This window comes from Bos mutus, chromosome 9, assembly GCF_027580195.1.
Source record: "Bos mutus isolate GX-2022 chromosome 9, NWIPB_WYAK_1.1, whole genome shotgun sequence".
NCBI lineage: Eukaryota > Metazoa > Chordata > Mammalia > Artiodactyla > Bovidae > Bos > Bos mutus.
In genome coordinates this window covers 46,452,818-46,469,120 of record NC_091625.1, presented here as the reverse complement: position 1 = coordinate 46,469,120, position 16,303 = coordinate 46,452,818, and positions in this window count along the sequence as shown.

The window sequence follows — 16,303 nt, the reverse complement described above, 5'->3', positions numbered from 1 at the left end:
ATCACTCCTGCTTTTTTGATTTGACTATTTAGTTATTAATCAGGTCAATTAATTGATCAGGTCAAACAAATCAATTAATTTGTTTCTCTCCCGAGAAACAAAATATTCACTTTTAGAAAAGATAACTAGGTCCTAGAGGAGGGGAGATAAGTCAGGCACGCATTTCATCTGTAGGTACTATCACCTTGCTCTTGAAGTGAGAACAAAAATTTAAAAGATAAAGCCTTTTATTTTACAACTTAAGTCGTGGCTCAAATGCAAATATTTTTCTTTTCTAAAAAATAAATGGTAAATACATTTGGCTGAATTTATCACAATAAATTCAAAATTTTAAAAGTAAAACAGGAATAATATTTCTAAATTATGGCATTGGGACAAGACTACAGTATTTTCAGGTGAATATTTAATGTGTACAAGTGATGCTGACAAATGTATTTCTTCCTTAAAAGTGAGATTTCAGGGTAATGGATTTTTAAATAGGCAACTAATGTTTTTGACAAGCCTGAAATTTCTGGAAATGTTCTTGCATTCATTGGAACAAAATGATTTGGCATGAATCTTTGGGTCGTGATATTCATAAGTCTTTAGGAAAAAATTATGGAGCAACTTTTCTGTTATTTTTCAATGAGGTAAGTATTCTGAGGATAAACTTAACTAGTTGTGTCCTGTGTTGTACAGAATGAGTAAAATATAATTTGTATATTTACTCTTACTTTCAATGATTTTAATGGTTTACAAAAAGTCATATTTGTTTCAAAAATCTACTTCAAAATGCAGTCTATGTATGTATCCTTTTAGAAGAGCTACATAATAACCAAATATTAGAGAGCACATTTAATTATTTTGCCAGTTTGAAAATTGGCTAATAATTTCAGTCACCTGAAAGTGACTTGCCAACAGAATTCAGTGAAGCTTTACAAATTAGTGTTTCATAACTCTGTAGTGAATAAATAGCAACTGTTAAATTTCTTTTAAAATAACAGGTTACAGATTTAAGATTTATCTTATCTCTGAGGAAAATAATAAACATATAAGCTGTTAACTTTTAAGACACATGGTTTGAGATCTTTATATCAGATCAAAAAAAGCAGCTTAGTCATAGCCTTTATATCATCAAATATAAAAACTGCACATACATACACATATAAACAAACACAATGTTTCTGTTTAACAGCTACTTATAAGAATAAAAAACAAAGTTCTGAACTTTGCTTCTAAGGAAATACAACAGCAGTCCTATTTTTCCATATTTTTTCAAATAGGTAAAATTTAGCATTTTCTATCTATCTCTAGTAGACATTAAGATTGATTTTACAGCAAAACTAAAAGCTGGTTCTTTGAGAAGATAAATAAAATAGACAAGCCATTAGCCAAACTCACCAAGAAAAAAAAAAAAAAAAGGAGAAAAATCAAATCAACAAAATTAGAAAGGAAAATGGGATATCACAACAGACTACACAGAAATACAAAGGACCATAAGAGACTACTATCAGCAACTATATGCCAACCAAATGGACAACTTGGAAGAAATGGACAAATTCTTAGAAAAGTAAAACCTTCCAAAACTGAACCAGGAAGAAACAGAAAATCTTAACAGAACCATCACAAGCATGAAAATAGAAACTGTAATCAGAAATCTTCCAATAAACAAAAGCCCAGATGGCATCCCAGGTGAATTCTACCAAAAATTTAGAGAGAGCTAACGTCTATCCTAATCAAACTCTGCCAGAATATTGCAGAGGAAGGTAAACTCCCAAGCTCATTATATGAGGTCACCATCACTGTAATACCAAAACCAGACAAAGATGCCACAAAAAAAAAAAAAAAAAAAGAAAACTACTGGCCAATATCACTGATGAGCATAGATGCAAAAATCCTCAACAAAATTCTAGCAAATAGAATCCAATGACATATTAAAAAGATCATACATGATGACCAAGTGGGCTTATCCCAGGGATAGAAGGATTCTTTGATATTAACAAACCAATCAATGTGATACACCATATTAACAAACTGAAGGATAAAAACCATATGGTTATCTCAATAGATGCAGAGAAAGCCTTTGACAAAATTCAACATTCACTTATGATAAAAAACTCCCCAGTAAACAGGCATAGAAGGAACATACCTCAACATAACAAAAGCCATATATGATAAATTCACAGCAAACATTACCTCAGTGGTGAAAAATTGAAAGCATTTCCCCTAAAGTCAGGAAAAAGACAAGAGTGCCCACTCTCACCACTACTACTCAACATAGTTTTGGAAGTTTTAGCCACAGCAATTAGAAAAAAAAAAAAAAAAAAATAAAAGGAATCCAGATTGGAAAAGAAGAAGTAAAACTCTCACTGTTTGCAGAGGACATGATCCTCTACATAGAAAACCCTAAAGACACCACCAGAAAATCACTAGAGCTAATTAATGAATATAGTAAAGTTGCAGCATACAAAATTAACACACAGAAATTCCTTGAATTCCTATACACTAACAATGAGAAAACAGAAAGAAAAATTAAAGAAACAATCCCATTCACCAGTGCAACAAAAAGAATAAAATAATTAGGAAAATATCTACTTAAAGAAAGAAAAGACCTATATATAGAAAACTATAAAACACTGGTGAAAGAAATCAGTTCAGTTCAGTTCAGTCGCTCAGTCATGTCCGACTCCTTGCGACTCCATGAATCACAGTACGCCAGGCCTCCCTGTCCATCACCAACTCCTGGAGTTCACTCAGATTCATGTCCATTGAGTCAGTGATGCCATCCAGCCATCTCATCCTCTGTCATCCCCTTCTCCTCCTGCCCCAAACCCTCCCAGCATCAGAGTCTTTTTCAATGAATCAACTATTCTCATGAGGTGGCCAAAGTACTGGAGTTTCAGCTTTAGTATCATTCCTTCCAAAGAAATCCCAGGGCTGATCTCCTTCAGAATGGACTGGTTGGATCTCTTTGCAGTCCAAGGGACTCTCAAGAGTCTTCTCCAACACCACACTTCAAAAGCATCAATTCTTCAGCACTCAGCGTTCTTCACAGTCCAACTCTCACATCCATACATGACCACAGGAAAAACCATAGCCTTGACTAGACAGACCTTTGTTAGCAAAGTAATGTCTCTGCTTTTGAACATGCTACCTAGGTTGGACATAACTTTCCTTCCAAGGAGTAAGCGTCTTTTAATTTCATGGCTGCAGTCACCATCTGCAGTGATTTTGGAGCCCAGAAAAATAAAGTCTGACAATGTTTCCACTGTTTCCCCATCGATCTGCCATGAAGTGATGGGACCAGATGCCATGATCTTCGTTTTCTGAATATTGAGCTTTAAGCCAACTTTTTACTCTCCTCTTTCACTTTCACCAAGAGGCTTTTTAGTTCCTCTTCAGTTTCTGGCATAAGGGTGGTGTCATCTGCATATCTGAGGTTATTTATATTTCTCCCAGCAATCTTTATTCCAGCTTGTGCTTCTTCCAGCCCAGCGTTTCTCATGATGTACTCTGCATATAAGTTAAATAAGCTGTGTGACAATATACAGCCTTGACGTACTCCTTTTCCTATTTGGAACCAGTCTGTTGTTCCATGTCCAGTTCTAACTGTTGCTTCCTGACCTGCATACAGATTTCTCAAGAGGCAGGTCAGGTGGTCTGGTATTTCTATCTCTTTCAGAATTTTCCACAGTTTATTGTGATCCACACAGTCAAAGGCTTTGGCATAGTCAATAAAGTGGAAATAGATGTTTTTCTGGAACTCTCTTGCTTTTTCCATGATCCAGCGGATGTTGGCAATTTGATCTCTGGTTCCTCTGCCTTTTCTAAAACCCGCTTGAACATCTGGAAGTTCATGGTTCGTGTATTGCTGAAGCCTGGCTTGGAGAATTTTGAGCATTACTTTACTAGCGTGTGAGATGAGTGCAATTGTGCAGTAGTTTGAGCATTCTTTGGCATTGCCTTTCTTTGGGATTGGAATGAAATCTGATCTTTTCCAGTCCTGTGGCCACTGCTGAGTTTCCAAATTTGCTGACATATTGAGTGCAGCACTTTCACAGCATCATCTTTCAGGATTTTAAATAGCTCAACTGGAATTCTGTCATCTCCACTAGCTTTGTTCGTAGTGATGGTTTCTAAGGCCCACTTGACTTCATATTCCAGGATGTCTGGCTCTAGGTCAGTGATCATATCATCGTGTTTATCTGGGTCGTGAAGATCTTCCTTTGTACAGTTCTTCTGTGTATTTGCCACCTCTTGTTAATATCTTCTACTTCTGTTAGGTCTGTACCATTTCTTTCCTTTATCGAGCCCATCTTTGCAAAAGGACACAAAGAGATGGAGAAATATACCATGTTCAAGGATTGAAAGAATCAATATAGTGAAAATGAGTATACTACCCAAAGCAATCTATAGATTCAATGCAATCCCTATCAAGCTATCAACGGTATTTTTCACAGAACTAGAACAAATAATTTCACAAAATGTATAGAAATACAAAAAAAAAAAAAAAAACCTTGAATAGCCAAAGCAATCTTAAGAAAGAAAAATGGAACTGGAGGTATCAACCTGCCTGACTTCAGGCTCTACTACAAAGCCACAGTCATCAAGACAGTATGGTACTGGCACAAAGACAGAAATATAGATCAATGGAACAAAATAGAAAGCCCAGAGATAAATCCACACACCTATGGACAGCTTATCTTTGACAAAGGAGGCAAGAACATACAATGGAAAAACGACAATCTCTTTAACAAGTGGTGTTGGGGAAACTGGTCAAACAACTGTAAAAGAATGAAACTAGAACACTTTCTAACATACACAAAAATAAACTCAAAATGGAGTAAAGATCTAAATGTAAGACCAGAAACTATAAAAACTTCTAGAGGAAAACATAGGCAAAACACTCTCTGACATATCACAGGCAAGATCCTCTATGACCCACTTCCCAGAGTAATGGAAATAAAAGCAAAAATAAACAAATGGGACCTAATTAAATTAAAAGCTTCTGCACAACAAAGGAAACTATAAGCAAGGTGAAAATACAGCCTTCAGAGTGGGAGAAAATAATAGCAAATGAAACGATAGACAAAGAATTAATCTCAAAAATACAGAAGCAGCTCATGTAGCTCAATATCAGAAAAATGAATGATCCAATAAAAAAAATGGGCCTAAGAATTAAACAGACAGTTCTAAAGAAGACATACAGATGGCTAACAAACACATCAAAAAATTCTCAACATCACTCACTCATCATCAGAGAAATGCAAATCAAAACCACTATGAGGTACTATCTTACAGCAGTCAGAATGGCTGCTATCAAAAAGTTTACAAACAATAAATGCTGGAGAGGGTGCAGAGAAAAGGGAACCCTCTTACACTATTGGTGGGAATGCACACTAGTACAGCCACTATGGAGAACAGTGTGGAGATTCCTTAAAAAACTGGAAATAGAACTGCCATATGACCCAGCAATCCCACTGCGGGGCACACACACTGAAGAAACCAGAATTGAAAGAGACATGTGTACCTCAATGTTCATCACAGCACTGTTTACAACAGCTAGGACATGGAAGCAACATAGTTGCTCAACAGACGAATGGATAAGAAAGTTGTGGTACTTATACACAATGGAATATTACTCCGCTATTAAAGAGAACACATCTGAATCAGTTCTAATGAGGTGGATGAAACTGGAGCCTATTATACAGAGTGAAGTAAGTCAGAAAGAAAAACAACATACAGTATATTAACACATATATATGGAATTTAGAAAGATGGTAATGATGACCCTATATGCGAGACAGCAAAAGATACACAGATATAATGAAAAGACTTTTGGAGTCTGTGGGAGAAGGCTAGGGTGGGATGATTTGAGAGAATAGCATTGAAACATGTATATTACCGTATGTGAAACAGTTCACCAGTCCAAGTTTGACACATGAAACAGGGCAGTCAAAGTCGGTGCCCTGGGACAACCCAGAGGGATGGGATGGGGAGGGAGGTGGGAGTGGGGTTTGGGATGGGGGTCACACATACACCCATGGCTGATTGATGTCAAAATATGGCAAAAACCACCACTATATTGTAAAGTAATTAGCCTCCAATTAAAATAAATAAATTAATTAGAAAGATTTGTCGATTTTAGTGTTTTATTTTAATCTGTTGATTAAAACACTACTTTAGTGTTTTCCATGGAAATCATACCATACAGCCAATATAAAATTAATATTTCTTATAAGGAATCATTTGAAAGAATCTCACTTCACGGGTTTTATTCTACACTGCTAAGTAAAATGAATGAATGGTGAGGTTCCTTTGATGTAAGACAAATACTGAAGGAGAGCCTATGTCATCAGACAGGCCAGTTTTGGGTATGCAAAATGGTATTGCATTATTTCTAAAGAGATGAAACCCCATATTTTTTATTTGAGAACACTCATGAATTTAGCTTCTGTGTTTTCTGCTGACACAACCATATTATTAGAGGTACCAATCCAAGTCTCTCATCCAATGCCATGCCCAATTTTTCTTTTTTTTTATCACTAGATATTTAGTTTAAGATGGCCTAAATGAATGTTCCTTTCAATATTCATTTTCTTTTCCATAAGAATTATACTCTTTTTATATCAAATACCATGCATTACTCCCCTTCTCTATTTTTTGTTGTAGAAACCATCAATGGTTTCTCTGTCTTAAAAATACATGCTCTTATGGACCACACAACAATAAACACAGTAACTTATTTTTCTTCCTCTTGTCCTTCCTCTGTACCATTTTGTCTCCCCCTTTACTAAAAGGCAACCACTCCTTCTCCAATTCCTCCTTACCTCTGTTACCATCACAGCATACTGGATACCTTCCAATTGCTCAACACAGAGTTGTCTAAGCACTTTAAAGGTTTTCTTAGGTTTTGGTAAATATTCTTCTGTCATTTTAGAGATCAAGTTACTAAAATCTGGATATTTAATTTGTCTTTCATTAATAAGCCCTTTGTTCTAAACATTGTTTTCTTCTATAATCCATACTCAGCAGCCCAAACTTACTTGCCAGTGGTTGATTTTCAGGACTCATCATCATTTTGTTACAAAAACATGATTAGGAAGCAAGAAATCTCTTGTTTATCAGATAAGTCTCTCTTGTCAGATTGCCATAAACAGAAACATAAAGAATTCCATTTTTCTTATACTATAGTATCATTTAAGTATCATGAATTACAGAAACTATCCCCCTAACCAACATAAATTTTTCTTTCTCTGTTTTTATTCCTGATTTCAAATTTTATGTCTTCTCAGTCTCCAATACAAGGCATCGAGCCATCAACTGTGTTAAACAATCCGTACATCCACAAACGCCATACAAAGCTGAAACATCAATGTAAATATCCTTCACAGTATTTCTTATTTTGTTGCATATGAATGGGTAGGTTTATGGCCTAGTATTCTATCTGCTGCAATCTTTATTTTGAAAAGCGTAAACTTTTAGAGAATTTCTGCTTACTTGGTTAGAACACTGTCCGCTAATGACTAGGAAATTAGGTATAATTTTAGGTTAAGAGAGAGTCTAAATGAAAGGCTTAGTAGGTCCTTGCCCTTCCACACTACAACTAACAGTTTATTCTCTTAATGGACTATCTTAAGCATTCAGTATGCCAGTAAATTTGGAAAACTCAGCAGTGGCCGCAGGACTGGAAAGGGTCGGTTTTCATTTCAATCACAAGGAAGGGCAATGCCAAAGAATATTCAAACTACTGCATAAATGCACTCTTTTCATATGTTAGCAAAGTAATGCTCAAAATCCTTCAAGTTAGGCTTCGATAATACGTGAACTCAGAACTTCCAGACATACAAGACAGATTTGGAAAAAAACAGAGGAACCAGAGATCAAATTAATAACATCCATTGGATCATAGAAAAAGCAAGAGAATTCCAGAAAAACATCTACTTTGGTTTCATTGACTGAAGAAATGCCTTTGTGTGGATCACAACAAACTGTGGAAAATTCTTAAAGAGATGGGAATACCAGACCACCTTACCTGCCTCCTGAGAAACATGTATGCAGGGCAAGAAGCAACAGTTAGAACCAGAGAGAGAACAGACTGGTTCCAAATTGGAAAAGGAGTATGTCAACTTCTATGCAGAGCACATCATGCAAAATGCCAGGCTGAATGAAGCACAAGCTGGAACTAAGACTGCAGGGAGAAATATCAATAACCATAGATGTGCAGATGATACCACCCTTATGGCAGAAAGCAAAGAGGAACTAAACAGCCTCTTGATGAAGGTAAAAGAGGATAATGAAAAAGCTGGCTTAAAACTCAACATTCAAAAAACTGAGATCATGGCATCCAATCCATTATGTCATAGTAATTAGAAATATGGAAACAGTGACAGACTTTATTTTATTGGGCTCCAAAATCACTGTGGACTGTGACTATAGCCATTAAATTAAAAGACGTTCCCTCCTTGGAAGAAAAGATATGACAAATCTAGTTAGTATATTAAAAAGTAGAGACACCATTTTGCTAACAAAGATCAGTATAGTCAAAGCTATGGTTTTTCCAGTAGTCATTTATGGATGTGACAGTTGGACCATAAAGAAGGCTGGTTGCTTTGATGCTTTTGAACTGTGGTGCCAGAGAAGACTCTTGAGAGTCCCTTAGACAGCAAGGAGATCAAACCAGTCAATCCTAAGGGAAATCAGTCCTGAGTATTCATTGGAAGGACTGATGTTGAAGCTGAAACTCCAATACTTTGTCCACCTGATGCGAAGAACTGACTCATTGCAAAAGACCCTGATGCTGGGAAAAATTGAAGGCGGGAGGAGAAGGGGATGACAGAGGATGAGATAGTTTGATGGCATCACCGACTCAATGGACATGAGTTTGAACAAACTCCAGGAGATAGTAAAGGACAGGGAAGCCTGGCAAGCTGCAGTCCATGGGTCACAAAGAGTTGGACACAACTGAGTGACTGAACAAAAAAAAAAAAAAAAATTCTAATTTAAAATTTATGAAAGTCTTTAAGATTCACTCACAAAACATATTATGAATGTGACACCTGGCTGAAGTTAAAGAGAAATGTAAGAGTAGCAAAATTCTATAAAAACACAAATTTGAAGCCAATTTACATAATATTACATTTTCAAAAGATTTTCATTTATTTGCATTTTCTAGAATATCAACAAATATTCTAAATATCAATACTCTTTAGCCATACTAGCATACTTTTCAAGATACCAAGATATTTTATCAAATACCAAATATTTTACCAAATTATCTTCAAAGCCTGTTCACATGCATCCTTATCATTTACCTTCATATGCTTCAGTACAAGTAGCATTAGTCGCTCAGTTTTGTCCGACTCTGTGACCCCATGGACTGTAGCCATCAGATTCCTCTGTCCATGGAATTCTCCAGGCAAGAATACTGGAGTGGGTTGCCATTTCTTTCTCCAGGGGATCTTCATGACCCAGGAATTAAACCCAGGTCTCCCACAATTCAGGCAGACTCTTTACTGACTGAACCACCCCAGATGTACCATCAAAGGTAATGTGAATTTAAAGAAATCATACAATTTTTCCAGTATCTCAAAAGGGTAGATCAAAGAGTAGAGACTGCATTTCTGACTTTATAAAAAATTATCCTAAACTGATAAATCAGTGATGGATAGTTTCACAAAATTATTAAAAATTTTTGAGCATTTCACAATTTCCTTTGCCATGTTCAGTCATATCAGTATAGTCATATCAATTCTTCCTTTTTAATATGCAATTTTAATATGCAAATTTCCACAAGAAATCTTTCACATATACAGTTCTGTAAGCACAACCAAAACTGAGATCAAGTTTTTATTCTGTATATAAATCACCATAACAGTCTTCTGGATGTTGACAAAAAAAAAAAAAAAAACCATCAGCTTCATGTCTAAATAAAATCATCCTATGTAGTTCATAATTGTTCCTTCTCAGGATGATGTAACCTTATGATGGTTACAGAAGTGTTTCAAGATTAATTTTGTACATTTTTGACCAGGAAGCTCAAGTCACAAGATTATAGTGGCTCATTAGATTATTAAAATATGTAAAATGTGAGTATATAATAGCAATGTGGCAAAAATTATCAAGAGTGTATACAGTATGGAGACCAATAAAGGCATGCTTGTAGTTCCTGTAGGCCACCAGCTTATGGCTTCTATGGAGCACAATCTGAAATCAAACACGCATGTCTACACATTTAGCTGGTTTATATAGCTCTTTAGTGACATTGAAAGATGTCTTCCCTGGTGGGCTTCCCTGGTGGCAGTTGGTAAAAAGTATGCCAGCAATGCAGGAGATCTGGGTTCAGTCCCTGGGTCAGGAAGATCCCCTGTAGAAGGAAAAGGCAACCCCCTCCAGTATTCTTGCCTGGGAAATGCCATGGGCAGAGGAGCCTGGCAGGCTACAGATCATGGGGTTGCAAACAGTCAGACACAACTGAGTGACTAACACACTTCCTTCATACACATATCATAGTTCAGAATCATTGAAATTTATAAAAATAATATTCCTATTTAAGGTAAGTAGGAGCTAATTCATGGGGCTACATGCCACTAAGAATAGCATTAACCATTGAGGGAAAACAGAAAAGAGGAAGAGCACCAATTCAAAGAAAGGAGATTCTAATGAAGAAGGAACCACTGGATAGGAAATAAGGAAATACAGTCACCTGTTTTATAAGAATATGCCCTTCAATGTAAAGAAAAATCTAGTACCAAATATCACTCTAAGAAATTTTTCAGGTGAGTTTAATGGATGATTCTTTTTTTTTTTTTTTCAATTAGAAAAACACTCCCATTCTACAAAGTAATCTACAAGTAAAAGAGAATTCACACACACACACACAAAAAGAGAGAATTCAAATGAGAAAGTTTTGATTCGGGGATAATATCTTTAAGAAAAGGGCTTCCCTCATAGCTCAGTCAGGTAAAGAATCTTCCTGCAGTGCAGGAGACCTGGGTTCAATCCCTGGGTTTGGAAGATCCCCTGGAGAAGGAAATACAGAATACTCCAGTATCCTGGCCTGGAAAATCTCATGGACAGAGGAGCCAGGTTGTCTGCAGTCCATGGGGTCACAAAGAGGTGGACACGACTGAGCGACTAACACTTACTTACTTATCTGTAAGAAAGTAACAATGCAATGTAGTTAATAAAAATAGAGAAAGAGAATTTTTGAAAAATTGTGATTCTTCCTCCTTCAAAAAAAAGCTCTATCATTTGCTAGAATATTATGACATTTTTACATATGCCCAAATTGACACTGGTAGCCTAAGACATATATGTGTGCATGCCCTCTAAGTCACTTCAGTCATGTCCAACTCTTTGTGACCTCATGGGCTGCAGCCTGCCATGTTCCTCAGTCCATGGGATTCTCCAGGGAAGAATACTGGAGTGGGTTGCTATACCTGCCTCCAAGGGATCCTCCCAACCAAGGGAATGAACCTGCTTCTTATGTCTCCTACATTTGCACGTAGAGTCTTTACCACTAGTGCCACATGGGAGGCCCCAAGATATATACATGGTCTACTGTAAAAACAGACTCCTGTATACAGAAACACAGCTGCTGACAGTAAATGTGTGGACAAATAGCAGGGAGGCTGTTCATAATAAAAACACAAAGGTTAATTTTTTTTTTAAAGTATTTAGCAATTCTTAGTGCCCCCATGGGCAATGGCACCCCACTCCAGTACTCTTGCCTGGAAAATCCCATGGATGGAGGAACCTGGAAGGCTGCAGTCCATGGGGTCGCTGAGGCTCGGACACGACTGAGCGACTTCACTTTCACTTTTCACTTTCATGCATTGGAGAAGGAAATGGCAACCCACTCCAGTGTGATTGCCTTGAGAATCCCAGGGACGGGGGAGCCTGGTGGGCTGCCATCTATGGGGTCACACAGAGTCGGACACGACTGAAGCGACTTAGTAGCGGTAGCAGTAGTAGTGCTTCCATGAGGCACCACGGTTATCAGAAAAGAGTTACATATACCAAAGTTTTATTTCATGTACCTTGACCTCAAAAATGCAGAAGGTAATGGCAACCCACTCCAGTACTCTTGCCTGGAAAATCCCATGGATGGAGGAGCCTGGTAGGCTTCAGTCCATGGGGTCGTGAAGAGTCAGACACGACTGAGCGACTTCACTTTCACTTTTCACTTTCATGCACTGGAGAAGGAAATGGCAACCCACTCCAGTGTTCTTGCCTGGAGAATCCCAGGGATGGTAGAGCCTGGTGGGCTGCCGTCTATGGGGTCGCACAGAGTCGGACATGACTAAAGTGAATTAGCAGCAGTAGCAGCAGCAGACCTCAAAAAAGATATATACACATGGAAAGTCAAACAATTACAGATAACATATAATGAAACACAGAATAAAAGGCTCAATAATAATTTCCATAGGATGAGTGATCCATAGAATACTAAGTCTGCATCACACTGAAAACAGTTTTGATATTGAACACAACTATGAAATTGATCATCTTATACTTCACTCTTAAAGCTCATAATTCACATTAACATACTATATTTCTCAGTGTCAAAACCCATATTAACCAAGCTTGTTTAAATGTAAGAGAATTTTCAAATTAATTTGGTAATGGAACACCTGACATCTGTAAACATTTTGTGTAAATATTTTTTATCCCCATCACATTTTAGGACATCTTATTTTATTTCCATCACATTTAGGACATCACATTTTAGGACATTTTATTCCCATCACATTTTAGGACATCTTCCTAAGAAGATGAGAAGAAAAACAGGGTTGTTTTAAATTAACTTTAGTCAGGCATCACTGTGGAGGTAAAACTTCAGGATTTTTTCATTTGGCAAAGGCAGAGGCAAATTTAGGAGAACTTTACAGGCAGAAAAGAAACCTAACATTTAAATCCAGTTTCCAAGGAACTCCAGAGCTCATCTCAATAATAAAATCACTCCTTAGATTCCAGTGTTCTCCTTGGACACATCTAATAATTGCTTTATTCTGAAAGGAACACTGTCATACATCAGCAATCAAGTACTACAAAGATCTAAGTCATTATTTTCCCCTTTGACAGAGCTTACCTTGTGCTCCTTGCCTACAATACTTTCACAAGTTTTTGGTTTTATAAACTAAACCTGCTCAGAATTTTTTAATAGTTTCCTGCATCACACATTTTCCTGCATGCTCATGTTTCTTCTTTGTTGCTATGTCCCTTGGCATTTGACGACCTGGTGAGTACAACGAGGTAAACTTCTCTAGAGAAATCCAAAATCTGATCTTCAGAAAAAATATTACTCTACCGGGTAAGAAAAACCCATATCTTAATTCTTGCTGACTTTGATCCATTGATAGTAATGCATGAAATATTGGGCAATGCTTGTCAAGATGGAGAAAGTAACTGAAGATGTCAGAATGGTCCCTAAAGTGGGGTGTGTGTGAGTCACCCAGTCATGTCTGACTCTTTGCAACCCCATGGACTATAGCCTGCCAGGCTCCTCTGTCCATGGAATTCTCCAGGCAAGAATACTGGAGTGAATTGCCATTCCCTTCTCCAGGGGATCTTCCAGACCTGGGGATCTAATGCAGGTCCTCCATATTGCAGGCAGATTCTTTACCATCTGAGCCACCAGGGAATCCCTAAGTTGGGGTAGAAAGAAAGAAACAGGAACAAATATGATCCATAATTACCACCCTTAAAAGAAAACCATGAAAGAGTTATCCAATATCACAGACTGTCAGCCAGACTGAATATAATTGATAGAGATATATCTACTATTATTCTATTTCTTAATATAATTTAAAGACCATCTCATTAGGCAACCACCATACACATAGCAATATGAGTTATGGATCTCAATAACCCTATGGCTATCATTATCATGACACATATTTTAATTTATTTTTGTTCAAGAATGAATATTCAATTATTTATGAGATAAATCATATGCCAGAATCCTTGCTTCTCATGATTTTATGTAGTTATCAGTCAACAGATCAATTTAGAAATGATTAACTTGTCAACCTGAAGTGCATGAAAGAAATGTTTCTAAGTCATCATGTGAACTAAAGGTCTTGAGACAAAATGATCCAGTTAGTGTGACAAAAATATATTTACAACTATTTTGAGAGACTTTACCAAATAGGATTATCTTGTTAACCGACAAAGGGAGACTTTAATTTTCAGATTGACTACTTCTAGGATATTACTTTCCTGTTCAGATGCTGACATAAATGATGACAAAAGTCGTGATTGCTAGTATATGGGTGACTGCTAAGATAGGAGATAACTTTATGAGGTCTAAATCAAGTTCTAATTCAGATATACTTCAAATTTCTTCATATTATGTGTCTTTATTGTTTGGAAGTTAGTCAAAGGCTCAAATCATAATGGGGTTTTTTTTTTTTAACATACAGTCAAATAATCTACAGTAAAGTATATTGAATATGAATCAGACAAACTGGGCATGGACATCGTTAATTAAGACATAAGCACTAAATCTAAACTGAGAATAAAATTTAGCTAAGAATCAGGAGATTTGCTTTCTGATTTCTCATTTGGACTAGAGTTCCTAGATGCCAGGGGCTTCCCCTGGGAAGTTTTATGTTTAATTTGGGGATATTAATAAATATCTTGACCCTTTAACTCAGCAGCCCTTATAGTCTACTAATGCCCAATTTGGGCATCTCTTTCTACCCTGTAACATCAAATGACACCCCGATAGCAATGCAAGCATTGTGAGGAGGGCTTTGTGGGCTTAGTAGATGTTTTGTGTCCCTGCAGTCCTGATATTCTGTCAAAGGCTTTGTCCATTCCCCCTGTTCTGCAGCCAAGATGGCATCCTTAAACCAGTATTTTAACAGAATGCAAGCCTCCTCCTCAGGGATGGGAAACATTTGGTTGAAGTTATAATATAACTTTTGCTTTTATAATCTTAGGATGAATTTATTTCTAAGGAGTCATGTTGACCCAATATCAGAAGCTGCTCCTATAGTTTCAAAGCACAGGTATCTAAATGTCTACAACGGAGGTCAAAAACTATAGTTGCTTTAACATTAAAGTTAAATTAGAGTAACAAAACAAAAGGATTTTTAAGATGTAACATGGCCCTTCAAGATTCCCTTGAATAGTCTGTTTTCCCTAAAATGCTTCAAGAAAAAATTGGTGGGTCAGAGTCATTATCAGAAGGGCTAAGCTGACTTGTTATTACCTGTGTGATGAAAAACAGCTTTAGAGGCATCTTATACCTAATCTAGCCTAAAATTTCTGTTTACTCAATATTTTTCATATTTCAGCTTCCAGGAACAATTGGAACATTTGTATATGAATTTTCTCAAATGTGGAAATGTAGAAAAATTTTTGCTTCTTCTGAAAATAATTTAATTTTTATTTTTTTATTTTTTTAAATTTTGTAAGGTTAAAATATATGCTTATCCTTATAAACCTGAGTTGTTTTGTTTTTTTTTTAAATAATCTGTCCTAAGAATACCTCAAGTCCTTTCACATTTTGCTTTCATGATGGTGAGAGGAGTGTGAATCATCTTTTATTTATAGACTACATAACTTGATGAAAACCTCACGGAAAAGGTAAACTCAACCTGTTCACTGTTGCTCATAGAAACAGTTCTATGGTGTCTGTACTTCAACATTATTAAGGCAAACTATAGATATCTGTGACTACTTTTGTAAGTTACTGTAAATAACCACTTCTTTGCTCTTCACACTTTCTGAAAGAGTTCCTTTGAAACTTACTGACATCTATGTGATGTACTGCTAACACTTGATACCTGGCATCTCCAGAAGTCGAAGTTTCTAATAACTTCAAAGTTCATTTCATTCTTCTCCATCAAACATTGTAATGCATGCATAAACATAAATAAATTCTATTCTCATTTCTAGTGGAATATTCAAAAATGGTTCACTCCTCTTTTCTCCACTTCATTTACCTCACCTGCTCATAGGAGGCTTCTAAATTTTAATCACAATTTATTTTCAGAACCCTGCAAATGATCCAGTATCTTCTGGGTCCTTTGGAGTAATTTTTGATAAGATTGGCCAGGAGACTGATAGAGTCCCCATGTAAGCTCTGCAATTCTTGAGAATACCACATACCATTAACCACACATTCATTGCACTCTCTGGCAAGCTAGAGTGTGAAGTTTCCTGGGTTCAAGACTACAGAAGCTTAGGTTTGTTTGAGATACCAGTTCTATCAATTTAGTATTGGGTCGGCTGTGTTTTAACTAACTGTGGCAATTCCAGTCTAACTCACAGACTAGGGGGTGACTCATGCTGAATTCTTTTCTCCTAAATC